We start from the raw sequence: 15,975 nt of genomic DNA on the forward strand, positions 1-15,975 counted from the left end.
TGTTCACCAAGTGTTGACTGCCAATCTTCTTTTTTAGGTAATATCTGGATTAGAATTGAAATTCACATAACCATGTTAATTGACTGATGTGTTTATTCAGTATTTCTTGGATACCTGGCTGTCAGTGATGAGTTGGTGTTGCAGTGGTGAGTCAGACAGTGGATGTTCTTATGGAATCTGTGGGGATTTAACTCAGTCCATGTGTTATTATTTAATATTTTTCATCAGCCTTTCATCATAGGTGGAATGTTTCTTTCAAACCGATTATTGAAAAAAAAAGCGCTGTATATGTTTTTCTTGGTGATAGGCACTTGACTAGCTGAAAACTTGTTAATAATGAGTCTCAGGTAGAAGTAAGTAATCCAGGGGTAGATTGGAAGATGGCGGCGTAGGAGGACGCTGGGCTCACTGCGTCCTGCTAATCACTTAGATTCTACCTACACCTGCCTAAATAACCCAGAAAACCGCCACAAGACTAGCAGAACAGAGTCTCCGAGCCAAGTACAGACTAGAGGCCCACAGAGGAGGGTAGGAAGGGCGGCGAGGCAGTGCGCGCTACACAGAATGGCGGGAGGGAGCTGGGGCGAAGGGGCGGCCCGACGGCCAAGCAGAGCCCCCGAGTGTGGCTTGCAAAAGCGGAGGGGCTGGACGGAGTGTGTTCTGACAGCAAGCCGGACTTGACATCTGGATGGTTGTAAATTAACAGCTCTGCTTGGAGAGCGGGAGGGCTAGAGGACAACGGGAGGGAGAGTTGTTGAGTCCCAGATGACAGAGCTCAGCTTGGTGGGGAACAAAGGTGTTCACCAGCGCCATCTCCCTCGCCCATCCCCCAGCCAAAATCCCAAAGGGAACCAGTTCCTGCCAGGGACTTGCTGGCACCGTGCAAACACCCAACGCTGTGCTTCTGCGGATCCACACCTCCCATGGTGGGTCTGACTCCCTCCCGCTGCTGCAGGGCCCCTCCCGAAGCCAATCACCCAAGGAGAAGCGAGCTGAGCCTGCCCCTCCCGCCCCTGTGCACCTTGCCAATCCACCCCAGCTAATATGCCAGATCCCCAGCACCACAAGCCTGGCAGTATGCAAGTAGCCCAGATGGACCATGCCACCCCACAGTGAATCCCTCCCCTAGGAGAGGGGAAGAGAAGGCACACACCAGTCTGACTGTGGCCTCAGCGGTAGGCTGGGGGCAGACATCAGGTCTGACTGCAGCCCCGCCCACCAACGCGAGTTATTCAAGACAGCACAGTGGAAGTGCCCTGCAGGTCCTCACCACTCCAGGGACTATCCAAAATGACCAAACAGAAGAATTCCCCTCAAAAGAATCTCCAGGAAATAACAACAGGTAATGAACTGGTGAAAAAGGATTTAAACAATGTAACAGAAAGTGAATTTTAGAATAATAGTCATAAAATTAATCGCTGGGCCTGAAAACAGTATAGAAGACAGCAGAGAATCTATTGCTACAGAGATCGAGGGACTAAGGAACAGCCAGGAGGAGCTAAAAAAGGCTATTGAACGAGCTGCAAAATAAAATGGAGATGACCACAGCTCAGATTGAAGAGGCAGAGGAGAGAATAGGTGAACTAGAAGATAAAATTATGGAAAAAGAAGAAGCTGAGAAAAATAGAGATAAAAAAAATCCAGAAGTATGAGGGGAAAATTAGAGAACTAAGTGATGCACTAAAGAGAAATAATCTATGCATAATTGGTATTCCAGAGGAGGAAGAGAGAGGGAAAGGTGCTGAAGGTGTACTTGAAGAAATAATAGCTGAAAACTTCCCTGATCTGGGGAAGGAAAAAGGCATTGAAATCCAAGAGGCAAAGAGAACTCCCTTCAGACGTTTAAAGCAGATATAATACCTATCCTTCTCAAGCTATTCCAAAAAATACAAAGGGAAGGAAAACTTCCAGACTCATTCTATGAAGCCAGTATTACTTTGAATCCTAAACCAGACAGAGACCCATTAAAAAAAGAGAACTACAGGCCAATATCCCTGATGAACATGGATGCAAAAATTCTCAATAAGATACTAGCAAATCGAATTCAACAGCATACAAAAAGAATAATTCACCATGATCAAGTGGGATTCATTCCTGGGCTGCAGGGCTGGTTCAACATTTGCAAATCAATCAACGTGATACATCACATTAATAAAAGAAAAGATAAGAACCGTATGATCCTGTCAATCGATGCAGAAAAGGCATTTGGCAAAATTCAGCAAACTTTCTTAATCAAAACCCTCGAGAAAGTCAGGATAGAAGGAACATACTTAAACATCATAAAAGCCATTTATGAAAAGCCCACAGCTAACATCATCCTCAATGAGGAAAAACTGAGAGCTTTCTCCCTGAGATCAGGAACACGACAGGGATGTCCACTCTCACCGCTGTTGTTTAACATAGTGTTGGAAGTTCTAGCATCAGTAATCAGACAACAAAAGGAAATCAAAGGCATCAAAATTGGCAAAGATGAAGTCAAGCTTTCACTTTTTGCAGATGATATGATATTTTACATGGAAAATCTGATAGACTCCACCAAAAGTCTGCTAGAACTGATACAGGAATTCAGCAAAGTTTCAGGATTCAAAATCAATGTACAGAAATCAGTTGCATTCTTATACACTAACAATGAAGCAACAGAAAGACAAGTAAAGAAACTGATCCCATTCACAATTGCACCAAGAAGCATAGAATACATAGGAATAAATCTAACCAAAGATGTAAAAGATCTGTATGCTGAAAACTATAGAAAGCTTATGAAGGAAATTGAAGAAGATATAAAGAAGTGGAAAAACATTCCGTGCTCATGGATTAGAAGAATAAATATTGTCAAAATGTCAATACTACCCAAAGCTATCTACACATTCAATGCAATCGCAATCAAAATTGCACCAGCATTCTTCTCGAAACTAGAACAAGCAATCCTAAAATTCATATGGAACCACAAAAGGCCCCGAATAGCCAAAGGAATTTTGAAGAAGAAGACCAAAGCAGGAGGCATCACAATCCCAGACTTTAGCCTCTACTACAAAGCTGTCATCATCAAGACAGCATGGTATTGGCACCAAAACAGACACATAGACCAATGGAATAGAATAGAAACCCCAGAACTAGACCCACAAACGTATGGCCAACTCATCTTTGACAAAGCAGGAAAGAACATTCAATGGAAAAAAGACAGCCTCTTTAACAAATGGTGCTGGGAGAACTGGACAGCAACATGCAGAAGGTTGAAACTAGACCACTTTCTCACACCATTCACAAAAATAAACTCAAAATGGATAAAGCACCTGAATGTGAGACAGGAAACCATCAAAACCCTAGAGGAGAAAGCAGGAAAAGTCCTCTCTGACCTCAGCCATAGCAATCTCTTACTTGACACATCCCCAAAGGCAAGGGAATTAAAAGCAAAAATGAACTACTGGGACCTTATGAAGATAAAAAGCTTCTGCACAGCAAAGGAAACAACCAACAAAACTAAAAGGCAACCAACGGAATGGGAAAAGATATTTGCAAATGACATATCGGACAAAGGGCTAGTATCCAAAATCTATAAAGAGCTCACCAAACTCCACACCCGAAAAACAAATAATCCAGTGAAGAAATGGGCAGAAAACATGCATAGACACTTCTCTACAGAAGACATCCGGATGGCCAACAGGCACATGAAAAGATGCTCAACGTTACTCCTCATCAGGGAAATACAAATCAAAACCACACTCAGGTATCACCTCACGCCAGTCAGAGTGGCCAAAATGAACAAATCAGGAGACTATAGATGCTGGTGAGGATGTGGAGAAATGGAAACCCTCTTGCACTATTGGCGGGAATGCAAATTGGTGCAGCCACTCTGGAAAACAGTGTGGAGGTTCCTCAAAAAATTAAAAATAGATCTACCCTATGACCCAGCAATAGCACTGCTAGGAATTTACCCAAGGGATACAGGAGTACTGATGCATAGGGGCACTTGTACCCCAATGTTTATAGCAGCACTCTCAACAATAGCCAAATTATGGAAAGAGCCTAAATGTCCATCAACTGATGAATGGACAAAGAAATTGTGGTTTATATACACAATGGAGTACTACGTGGCAATGAGAAAGAATGAAATATGGCCCTTTGTAGCAACGTGGATGGAACTGGAGAGTGTGATGCTAAGTGAAATAAGCCATACAGAGAAAGACAGATACCATATGGTTTCACTCTTATGTGGATCCTGAGAAACTTAACAGAAACCCATGAGGGAGGGGAAGGAAAAAAAAAAGAGGTTAGAGTGGGAGAGAGCAAAAGCATAAGAGACTCTTAAAAACTGAGAACAAACTGAGGGTTGATGGGGGGTGGGAGGGAGGGGAGGGTGGGGGATGGTTATTGAGGAGGGCACCTTTTGGGATGAGCACTGGGTGTTGTATGGAAACCAATTTGACAATAAATTTCATATATTGGGGGAAAAAAAGAAGTAAGTAATCCAGCTCTAATGGGGTTTTTGCCCACCTAACTGAGAAGGGGAATACCCATTTCCTGGAGAAGAACATCATATCCATGATAAAATATGCCTTGAATGAATGTAAAGTATAAATGTGAATGGGATATGATAAGGTTAATGAAGGTTTGATTGATTGATTGATTTAGCTAGAGGCAGCATAAATGAGTAAACTAAATATTAGGACAGAAGATTCTAGATTGATACTTCCACTAACTATCTGTTGGTCTTGGATAAGTCACATATCCACTTTGTTCCTTGATTTGCTCATTTATATAAACAGGATATTGTATAAGATATCATTAAGAATCTTCCATTCCAAGATTCCAGGAAGGAGCATATGTTTGAAAGGAAGAGATTTTCTAAGTAGGCTAGTATTTTCTTTAGGATCTGGCTCTTTGAGACATAAAACTTCCTTAGACCATGAGTGTCAACTCAGGAAAAAAAATGAGAAGTCTCTTCTCTAAAAATGTAGCAACATATATATATGTGTATATATATATGTATATATATATATATATACACACACATGTGTATATATATACATGCATATATATGTATATATATATACACACGTGTATATATACATGCATATATATGTATATATATACATATACGTATGATCATTACAAATATAAAATTAAGAAAATAATTCTAGATGAAAGGTGTCTTATATAATTAATTGACAATCAATATTAAGTCAAGAGGACAAAATTGGTTACTTCTACTACTAGAAGATGTGGTCTTATCTTTTGTCTCAGGACAAGTAATATGTCAGAGCGTGGAAATGGTGGTGTTGTGAGTGTGTCCTGTTTGGATTCTGTTGAGTTAGACTGGAAGCAAGATGATTTTGGGTAGGTAGTGCTGGTCTTCAGATGAGGTACTTCCAGATTCTCTGTAATCTCCCATGGAGAGAGCTCCTGAAGGCTCCCTGAATTTTGTGCTATGTTCACTACTTTAAGGGTTTTGAGCTACCAAAGGTCTGAAAATTTTCTGAACAACCCCTACTATTCTTTCAGTGTTCCCCTCCTCCCAAATAATAGTCATAACAAACATGTCTTACCTTTAGGCTTCATTTAGGTTGAACCACACAGTGTTTGTTAGAGCACCTGAATTAACAAAATGTAAATACTAAAAAAAATTTAATGATTGCTGCATGTAACCACATCTTTTTTTATGTAGTAAAAAATCTATATTATTTTGAAAAATCTATATGATTTTGAAAATAGGTAATAACCCTTTAAGAGTCAATGTTTAGTTGAATTTAGGAACCTATAAATACATCCATGCTGGTTTTTTAAAAAAATTTTGTTTAAGTTTATTTATATTTGAGAGAGACAGAGACAGCATGAGTGGGAGAGGGTCAGAGAGAGAGGAGACAGAGAATCCCAAGCAGGCTCTATGCTGCCAGTGTAGAGCCTGACTCAGGGTTCAAGCCCATGAAACTGCGAGATCACATCCTGAGCTGAAACCAAGAGTCAGATGCTTAACTGACGGAGCCACCCAGAAGCTCCATCCATGCTGCTTTTAATATAAAATCAACTAACTGCATTTTTAAATTGAATAATTATTCAGTGCTTTCTCTCTCAAATTAAGACTTCATAGAAGACAGTTATAATGTTTTAAAACATAAATCACTGTCCTTTTGATCTCATAGCCTATTTTGCTGTGATGATGTATGGAAATGTAAAAAAAATATATAAAAATACATAAAATTTTGATATAAAAATGTATAAAAACTGCAACTTAAAATTTTTTTAATGTTTTATTTATTATTGAGAGAGACAGAGAGAAAGCAGGGGAGGGGCAGAGACAGGGAGAACAGAATCTGAAGCAGGCTCCAGGCTCTGAGCTGTCAGCACAGAGCCCAGTGCGGGGCTGGAACTCACAAACCGTGAGATCATGACCTGAGCCAAAGTCAGATGCTTAACTGACTGAGCCACCCAGGCACCCCCCAAAAATGCAACTTCTTAAGGCAGTTTTTAATAATATGATTAGTATTTAAGCAAAAAAAGTATAAATAAATACAATTATGCAGCATATCGGCTATTTAAAATTGTCTGTATTCTCTGAATGCATCAGAAAATAACATACCTTATTGGTTAATAGAATTATCTCTCGCTTATTGCAATAAAAATATCAGCATATAGACTCCAACTTCAAGAAAAACACAGGTATTTAGAAGCACTGTAGTCAAAAAGATAGACTCTAGCCTGGAGCCATGGAAATGTGTGATGAATCCAATAGGTTTGGATTTAGAGCCTTGAGCTGGAAGAGTCTAATATGGTGTTGAAGAGAGCAAACCAGAATCACACTGGCTGGGTTCAAGTCCTGCCTCTGCGGGTATACTGATTACTGAAGCTTGAGACTATTTATTTATTTTTTAATTTTTTAAACATTATTATTTATTTTTGTGAGATAGAGCGTGAGCAGAGGAGGAGCAGAGAGAGAGGGAGACACAGAATCTGAAGCTGGCTCCAGGCTCCAGTCTGTCAGCACAGAGCCCAACGAGGGGCTCAAATCCACAGAGGATGAGATCATGACCTGAGCCGAAATCGGACGCTCAACCAGCGTCCCCACCCAGGCGTCCCCAAAGCTTGAGCATACTTTTACACATTCATTTGTCTCACCGGTAACTGAAGATGCTAGTAGTACTTACTTCAACACAACCTTTTGCTAATTAAATCAGAATACATTTGTAAATTGGTCAGCACTCAATTTAAGTTCAGTATGTGTTCTACTCCATTCATTCCCAGTGGGGGATGATACCTCCCCCAAGGGGACAAAAATTGGTTCATGGAATGTAAAAAAAAATCTTACACTTTTTATATATAAAGCATATACATATACACAGTATATTTGTGGTGTGAAAATGCCATGGGGGAGGGAAGGGCCTTTAGGGAAAATGTGTTTACAAAAGGCTCCTTAGGAAGGATAGAATGTAACAAACGTGAGAAGCATTGGCTAGTCCTTATATTTTACAGAAGCTCACATGCTAAGAAATTTACCCGATTCACATAGCAGTAGATTCTCAGTGTAATGGTTTTTTAAAAATAATCATATTTGCCAATTGGTTTTTTTTTAAATGGTACTCCATAAATTATTTAGAGTACTGATTCCCCAACCTGCTAATTAAAAAGATTTTTGAAGATATAAATTTTTACTGTACTCTCTGCTGCCCCTTTACCAATTTTGACCCAGTGTTTCTGAGTTGGGACTGTGTTAGGCTCTATTGGGTTAGGCAGGTTGAAAGCTACTAATTTACAATGTTGGCCTTGACCTAATGAAGAGCTAGTAGTATAGGACTTGCGATGCTTGAATAGGCCTGGGAGGAAGGAGCTTTCATCCAGCTTTGCAATGCAGAGGTTTTGGTTTGAAAGTTTTGTTTTGCTTCAAAAATGTATAATGCAGTTCCTCACACAAAAGAATGAACTGTTCTGCCTTTTAAAAATTATTATGCGGTGTCTCATTCGTATCACTACTTAGGGACCTGGTGAATCCCAGGAGCCTTCCTTTGAAGTTGAATTAACTTGTTCAGTCTAAAATGATTTGCAAATATAAAGTAGCATATGCTAACAAGGATATCAGGTACAGTGAGGCCTTCAGTATCCCTTCCTTTAAAAACAGGACAGTGTGCATATTTATTTTAGAGACAAAGAGTTCTTCTCCTGGCCCTCTAAAATAAGTACCACATATTTTCCCTTCTTTTTCTTTTTTCCTTTCTTTTCTTTTCTTTTCTTTTCTTTTCTTTTCTTTTCTTTTCTTTTCTTCTCTCTCTTTTTTTTTAAGAGCGTTAAGAGCTCTTGGAGCTTTGGAGTTTGTGATATTGTTTTTAGAGATTTGTGTTGCCTCAGAGAATATGGATTTCCCCTTCTGGTTACCATTATTATAAGTTTCCATTCAGTTACATCCAGGTTGAAATACCCACCTTCTAAACCCACACAGACAAAGTTCCACCTTGCTTGCTTCTGGGGAACTAATTGGGCATCTTGTGACAGTTCTGAAGTCTGGGAAACCCAGCTCCGCTTTCTGCTGTCTCCTTCTCACCCTCCTTACCAGATCTTCCTGCTCCCTTTTCTTCCTCTGAGACTTCTGTATCTCAACTATGTTTTTTTTTTCTTTTATTTCTCAAAACATCCTCTTCTGACCAGGTTTTTGCCCAGTGGACTTAGGGCACCCTGCTGTCACCTCTGCCCTTTCTTAGTTGCTGGGTTGGATATGGTGATAAAGAGAGAGGACTGTGCTAGGGATACTGTGTGTACCCAGTGGAAGGTGAGCTGGGCACACATTTGCTACTCTTCACTGGTTTCACTCTTCAGCTGCCTTAATGGTTTCTTTGGGCATCGTTTCTCTTTAAGAAATCTTGTGAACTCATTGTAATTCCTTAGGGATGGCCCTAAACCTAAGTTTTAGGATGAAAATAGTCATAGTCTAATTTCATCCCCTCCCTCAAATCTTTACCTTTCAGAATCACAGGAGAAATACCTACCTAACTCCTCATCTTCCTTTAACAACACTTTCCTTTCTTAAGGTTTGGTCTTTACTATTGATATTTTTAAATTACGTTGTTTTTTTTTTTCTATTTTATCTCACTTCAGAAATTTTGGGAAGTGGACAGAATATTCATCTGTTTATTTTCCTGATCAATTATTACTGTTACAGCAGGGGTTTTTCTATCATAATTTTTGTTACAAATACAAAATCATAGTATAGTGTAGTACTAGAGAATAGGGGCTTTTAAGAACCCTGGACCTGTGTTGGTCACTTATTAGCTTTGTCATTTTGGACAAATAATTTATCCTCAGCTATGTCATCTACAGAATGGAAATGATAATGATACTTACTTCCAATGATCATGATGAATGAATGAGAAGTTGCATGTAAGTCCGTTGCACAGCGCCTACCACCAAGTAGGTTACCAGTGTGTATTAGGCTATTATTACTAACCTTAAACAGTAAAATAGGCATTTATGGTCATTCCTGGGAACACTTTTCTTATTCAGCTCTTCCCATTGGTTCTATGGGAAGATGAACTCCAGGTTTCAAATCTGTGAGTATGAGGAGGACTTTTGCATGAAAACCCTTTTAAAAGCTGTACTTTCCCCATGTTGCATACTTATGCCGCTGACATCCTGCGAAATTCTTCCTCTTACCTGCCTCTCTGCCTTTTCACTTTTTCTCCTTGCCTGACCACTTCCCCACCTTTCATTGATCTCCTTTCTATCCTCTCTCATCAATAATGGTATTTTTAACTTCGTACGCTGGGAAAGATGCCATTTAGGTCAGCTTTTGCTCCTTCCACTCTTTATATACCTTACTTTGAGGTGCGAGCTAAGAGGCTGAAAAACAATTAGAAAGAAATTCTCAGAAGAGGAATAGAGAGAATATATGATAATAGAAATATATGAATATCAGGCCAAAGGCTGCTATATTATGTAATTATTTGATATTGATTCTGATTACTTTCCGAGATTGTACAGCTACCTCATTTATTTTGCCTTCATTTTTATTCTGAATCTTGTTTTCCATCTTCACCTATAGTGTTTTTACTCTGTAGCATTAAGGAAATCACTAGGCATTTTCTGAGTGGCTTTATGAAATGAATGAAATTTGGAAAACTCTCTGATATGTGGTCACATTTCATGTAATTATTTCTAATTGTTGGAATTATTTTTAGATATTAAATTCACAGTACATACACATGCATCTTCCTGCCAAATTGTATGCACAGAAGTTTGCCAAGAGAGTCACAATATGGCTAAAATTAAGCTTTATTAGGTATAATAGGATGAGATGTGATTTAATTCTTTAAGCTGCCTATAAGTGCTAGAAGACAGATTGCTTTTATTCCATCCACTAAGTTAAAAGAATGATCCATTATTTTGCAAATCCCAGTGGCAAAAGGCAATTGAAATAATACATGAAGCTTCTTGAAGGAAAATAGCTTTCTGGTTAAAATTGTAATATTATTTATCTTTCCCCTTCAACCATTTGACTCCTTCAGTCTGTAGAAGAGGCCTATTTATTTTAGCAGTAAGGTGGATTGAATTTCTGCCAAGTCAGTATACTCCCTAAATGAATATGTCAGAGGCAATATTGTTTCTCAAAAATCATTTAGAAAGCAGCATTTTTACATAAGTAGGCTCTTTCATTAGTTTTGAATTAAATCTTAGCAATTGCTGTTTCTATTATGGTTGTTCTTGGAGAGCCCATGGAATGAGGGGATTCTGAGCTTTAAGTGAAAATTCCCTTTGGGGTTTACAGTGCCTGCATTTGATTTGGAAAATTGAAATGAATATGACTTTTTTGTCTAGCTTCTTCCTGAGGGCTTATGTCATTCTAGAAATCAAGTATCTTACGTAAAATCAACTGTAGATGGAATAAATTGTTTGCAGGAGGACTTTGCTATCCCTAAGATAAAAAGCAGCAAAACAGTCCAGGTTTCAAGAGTTCCCAGGAAGTAGCAAGCATCGCTTCTAGTTTCTTTTCATCTCCACCTCCTTGAAAATAGTAGGAAAAAAAAACAGTACCTTGTGACTAATTCCTTGACCATCTTTAAGACACTTTTTTCTGTGAAGAAAGGTGAGCTCCATTATGCAATGGCAGAATTACCTCAAACACCTTCTGAATTTTCAAAGACTGACTTTATTTTTCATCCAGTAATAGATATATTAAAAAAACAAGAAAATGCCACTGGATCCTGTGACAGCTCTTTTTACTTTAAGCAAATAGAACTCATTTTTGCAAATTAAAGGGTACTAGGTTATTAGTTATAATTAATTAAATATTATTTTGCAATTTCAGTTCAGTCTCTTCTTGAGGAATTAAGAGGTGTTGATATTTAGATCTTACAAAATGGTCATCAATAGGTGTGGGGGATAATATACTCGTATTGAATCTTTGCCAACTTATTTCTGTGCTAATTCAAATTAGTTCAGATTAGAGCTTGATTTAGTTTCAAAAAATAAAATGTGAAGGTACCCATTTTTCTTTACAATGGCAGTCATATGCTAATGTCACAACAGGCATTTTTCTTCTTAATTACAAATTGTTTTGATTGAATTTGTATGCTCATCTGAAATCACCTTGTCATTAAGAAAATCATGAACTTTGTACATTTCCAGAATTAAGAACAGTTCTGTGTGTGTTTATTTTTAAAAATTAAACATATCAGCTACCCAGCTTATTTTCCCTCTTATTAATTAGAATTCTGTTCATGGAACAATTCATTATTTAAGACAACTTTGCAATCATTAGTAGCAGACTTTCAAATTTCTCTTAGTCAGGTCAATTTAGTAATTTCTTATTGCAAAGGAAAAATGCCAGGTTAGGCACCAAAATATTCAAAGTATTAATGACTGTTGCATATGTACAATCACTTATAATATTGTAATAGCACTTGGAAAGCTACCACTATGTAGCAATCTCAATTTCTGAGTTGAAAATTATTTTGGCTCTTTAATACTTTGTGACCATAAGAAGGCTTTATAGGGACTAACTTTGCTGCCTACAAAACCTAAATAGAGTGTAAGACCTTGGGTAATTGCTTATCTAGTCAGGCAGTTGGTCAACACAGGAATGAATGGCAGAAGGCATCAAGGTGACATGGTCTAAAAGGCATCTGGTACAAGAGAGACAAGTACAGGCCTGCACTGATTAGAGCAGGGATTCATTGCATTTGAGAAGACAGAATTGGTAAAGAGAAGTAAAGTTGTTTCAGTCAGTATATCCAGAGAAAGGATTTCACATGGGTGGAAAGACCACAATTCTTGCTACAGACATCATGGTTGGAGTTTGGCCAAGTAAAGTGCACAAACCATCCAAATTCAGGTGGCCCATCTTACTTTCACATCCTACCCACCTCCCAAGATTATTTTATTACAATGTGAATAGCCACAAATAAAAGAAGTAAACAATATTTTGAAGTGGACCAAAGTTTGGTCTCACTACCTCTTGCTTGGTGGGGGAGGAATGGACAAGGATTTGGAGGAGTTTAAAAATAGTGATGAAGTAAAAAAAAATAGTGATGAAGTAGGAGAAGGTTTTGGATTTTATTTAAAAGGTTATAGTGAGCCTGCAGACTTCATGGAAATCTTGGATCTGTTGTGTCACTGACTGCCTCCATTGTAGTCACTGTGATTCATAAACAAAATATCCTTAGTACAAGCAACCTTGTGTGTCCTGTCTGATGGCTCCATTCCATGGAAGGAAATCCAACAGGGACAGGTAGAGGTGAGTCAACCACCTGAGACAAGGCTCAAGTTCTGCTCTGCCTGAATTTGCTAACTACATAATGTCTTTGGTGAAGACTACTTAATGTCTCAGTTTTTTGGTAAAATTGATGAATTAAACTATATTAGCTCTAAAGCTTTCTTCTAGGTCTAAATAGCCAATAGGTATAGAAATATTCTCTGTTTGCTGTTCTTAGGGAGAAAACTACCTAAGTGGTCTGAAACTGGTAAGTGCTTTGTGACTTGCTTATGATTTATTTCCAGAACAAATGTTGCCCAGAGGGTCTGAGATACAGATAGGTTGGCCCAAGTACATTGATTCAATGCTCAGATGAAGCATCTTAGACATGTTGCCTGGGACTGGGATAATTTATCTGTATGGATTAAGATCTACTGTCTGTCAAAACAGTAGGTGCTAAAAAGGCACGAGTGTTCTGACAAATGGCCTCATTTCCACCCCTGGGCCTCATAATTTTGTCACTTAATAGTCTCCAGGGAACCCCACTCCCTCCAGCTCCTCTCTTGCATACTATGTCCCTCCCTGCTTCCAAATCTTAGGCATACCCTTATCGCTAATATCCAGCAGTCAACTGATTGACAGTTAAGTATTTATCAAAGGGGACCTGGAGTGACTTAACCCCATACCTTCCAAACATTCTTAAAGCTCTCCAAAAACATGTCAGATAAACATAATGATCTATAAAAACAATGTCTTTGACATAGGACAAATTCCCAGTCTCTTTCCAGTTGTACTGCCAATATGAAAGCTTACTTATTACACAGACATTCAGGAGCTTCTAATGATATTAGTGAAAGTCTCCTCTGGGCATAGGTGCTGCAGTGGTAGATTGATTAGTTTCAGCTGCAGGGCTCAACCTCAAAAAAGTTGTAGCAGCACATGTCTCCTGGGTCTTGGAGCTGAGAAGTTGGGGTATCTTCTAAGCATTGATCACCAGACACCTAAAGTCTGTCTGGTGTTGTAGTAAGACAAAGGAAAATAGAAGTAGCAGTAATAGCTTTCTAGTCTTGTTGTTGGGTCTCATGGATTCATGTATGATTAGTATTAACTCACACAGAAATATGAGTTCCATGGGGACAGAGACCTTGTCTGTTTTACTCACTATTCTGGTTTCAGCACCTAATACAGTGTTGACACATCGTAGGTACTTATCAGTGTATGTTGAATATCCTATGATGAGGCCACATAGTGCAGTGATTAAGAGCACAGACTCTGGAGTCAGGCTGCCTGAGATCCCCATCTCAGCTCTGCAACTGACTAAGATTGTGGGCAAGTGAGTAAACATTTCTGTGTTGCAGATTCTCCATTAAAAAAAAATAATGTTTATTTATTTTTGAGAGAGAGACAGAGTGTGAGTCGGGGAGAGGCAGAGAGGGAGACACAAAATCCAAAGCAGGCTCCAGGCTCTGAGCTGCCAGCACAGAGCCCAAAGTGAGGCTTGAATCCATGAACCATGAGATCATGACCTGAGCCAAAGTTGGATGCTTAACCGACTGAGTCACCCAGGCGCCCCTGGATTCTCCATTTTTAAACTTGAAATAGTAATAATATATATCTCAAAGTTATGCAGGTTAAATGAATTGATGTTTGTAACCAGTGCCTGGCATGCACTGTAAATGTGTGTTAAATAGATTAATTAGTTTACAGCCCCACTTCCTTTACCATCACTACTTAGGTTTTTTTTGGGGGGGAGAGTAACATTTATGTTTGTGAGAACATATGATAACAAGCACAGGCCCAGACCCAAAGGCATTTCTGTCTTAAGACCTCTGGGTGTGCAGCTTTCCATTCCTGCAACGCTCTGAAGCATCACTTTCCATCAATTTCGCTAATGTGCTACTTGACTTACCCTTCTTGATTGAGAACTCCTTGAAAGCAGACACCATCCAAGAGGGTATGATTTAAAGTGGGTACTGATGGTTTTAGAATGAATGCATGATGTAGTCAGTGAATGGCAATCTTGTGTGTTTTCTCTTGCTCACCCCTGGGAAAGGAATCACAGACCCCTTACCCAATTTAAAGGGGTGGTGGTGGTGGTGGTGGTTGGCCTTCTTTTCTCTCTCTTTCTCTCTCTTTTTCATTTTACTGAAGTATATTGAGATTCTTCTTTATCCACAATGCACCAGTGTCATAGGTACATTCTATTCCTGGTCACTCTAACCTTCCATCTCACTGTCATTCTGGCCAACCCAATCTCTGTTTGATCACCACCTCTGCTCAGCCTTCCCAGTAACATAGCGATTGACCCCAGTTTTGTTCTCTCTTCCTATCCTCACCTCCTCCACATGGCTTGTGATCTTTGACATTTACATTGGCCATGTTGCTTTGCCCTTGTCTTTTATTTTAAGTCAGGTCACATCCTTTTGGTAAAATATACAAGACTTAGTCAGAAACAAAGCATTCTTATTTTTGTTCACGAACTTGTTTTTCCTGTTCACCTTCATAAGCACCTGAAGCTGCCCCGCTGTTCGTTGGAAACACATCTTTCCCCATGGGAACTTCTAGAAAACACACAACTTCTAGAAAACACTATTTTAAATTTTGCTGTTGTTTTCATTTATGTTCAAGTTTCTGCTGGTCCAAGATGTGATTTCTTGCTGTCTTTACCACATTGAATTCACATCCATGTAAAGAGTGAAGAAGCAAAGTAGATAGTGTGATTTACCACCCAGTCCTGTCACACCCGTCTTTGTCTTTGAAGCACTTTTAATCTGCTTAACCGGAGGACATGACATATGGGAAATATTTAGACAGTAGTACAAGTCATTTCATAAGATAAAACTGTCTGAACTTAAACCATTTGTTCACAAACTCTGAATTCCAAAACCACCTTAGTGTGAGATCACTCTGTCCAAGGCTTGTTATGCATTTGGCTATTCTTTTATTGTGTCATTTGTATCCTAACTACTATCAGGAGCTCATCTTTTTCATTTTCTGTGTATTTTCATGGTGCCCAGAATGGATCTGCATGGAAAAGTCACTTGGTGAATGCCACTCATGGCCAGATGGTCACTGCATCCTGAAGTGACCCAGTTCTGGGCACACTCTGGGTGCAGGTGCACAAAGAAGGGCTGGAAGCCTCCTGGTTTGGCATCTACCCATGGCTTCTCAGACATTCTTTGTGCTTCTGGATAGCCTCACTAATGAAACTGACTTTGAGGGGCTAATTCTGCAGCCACAGATCCTGATTTTTCTTCTTTTCAAAGAACCATTTTTCTGCTATGTCTTTGAGAGCTCCACCCCTC

At 39.1% G+C, this 15,975-nt stretch overlaps 1 protein-coding gene across 1 annotated transcript in view; it reads left to right on the plus strand.

Annotated features, from left to right (window-relative positions):
* The window catches only part of THSD7B (thrombospondin type 1 domain containing 7B), a 627,465-nt gene that overhangs the window by 123,558 nt on the left and 487,932 nt on the right, over positions 1 to 15,975 (plus strand). The window lies entirely within an intron of this gene.

Source organism: Prionailurus bengalensis, chromosome C1 (genome assembly GCF_016509475.1).
Source record: "Prionailurus bengalensis isolate Pbe53 chromosome C1, Fcat_Pben_1.1_paternal_pri, whole genome shotgun sequence".
Lineage (NCBI taxonomy): Eukaryota > Metazoa > Chordata > Mammalia > Carnivora > Felidae > Prionailurus > Prionailurus bengalensis.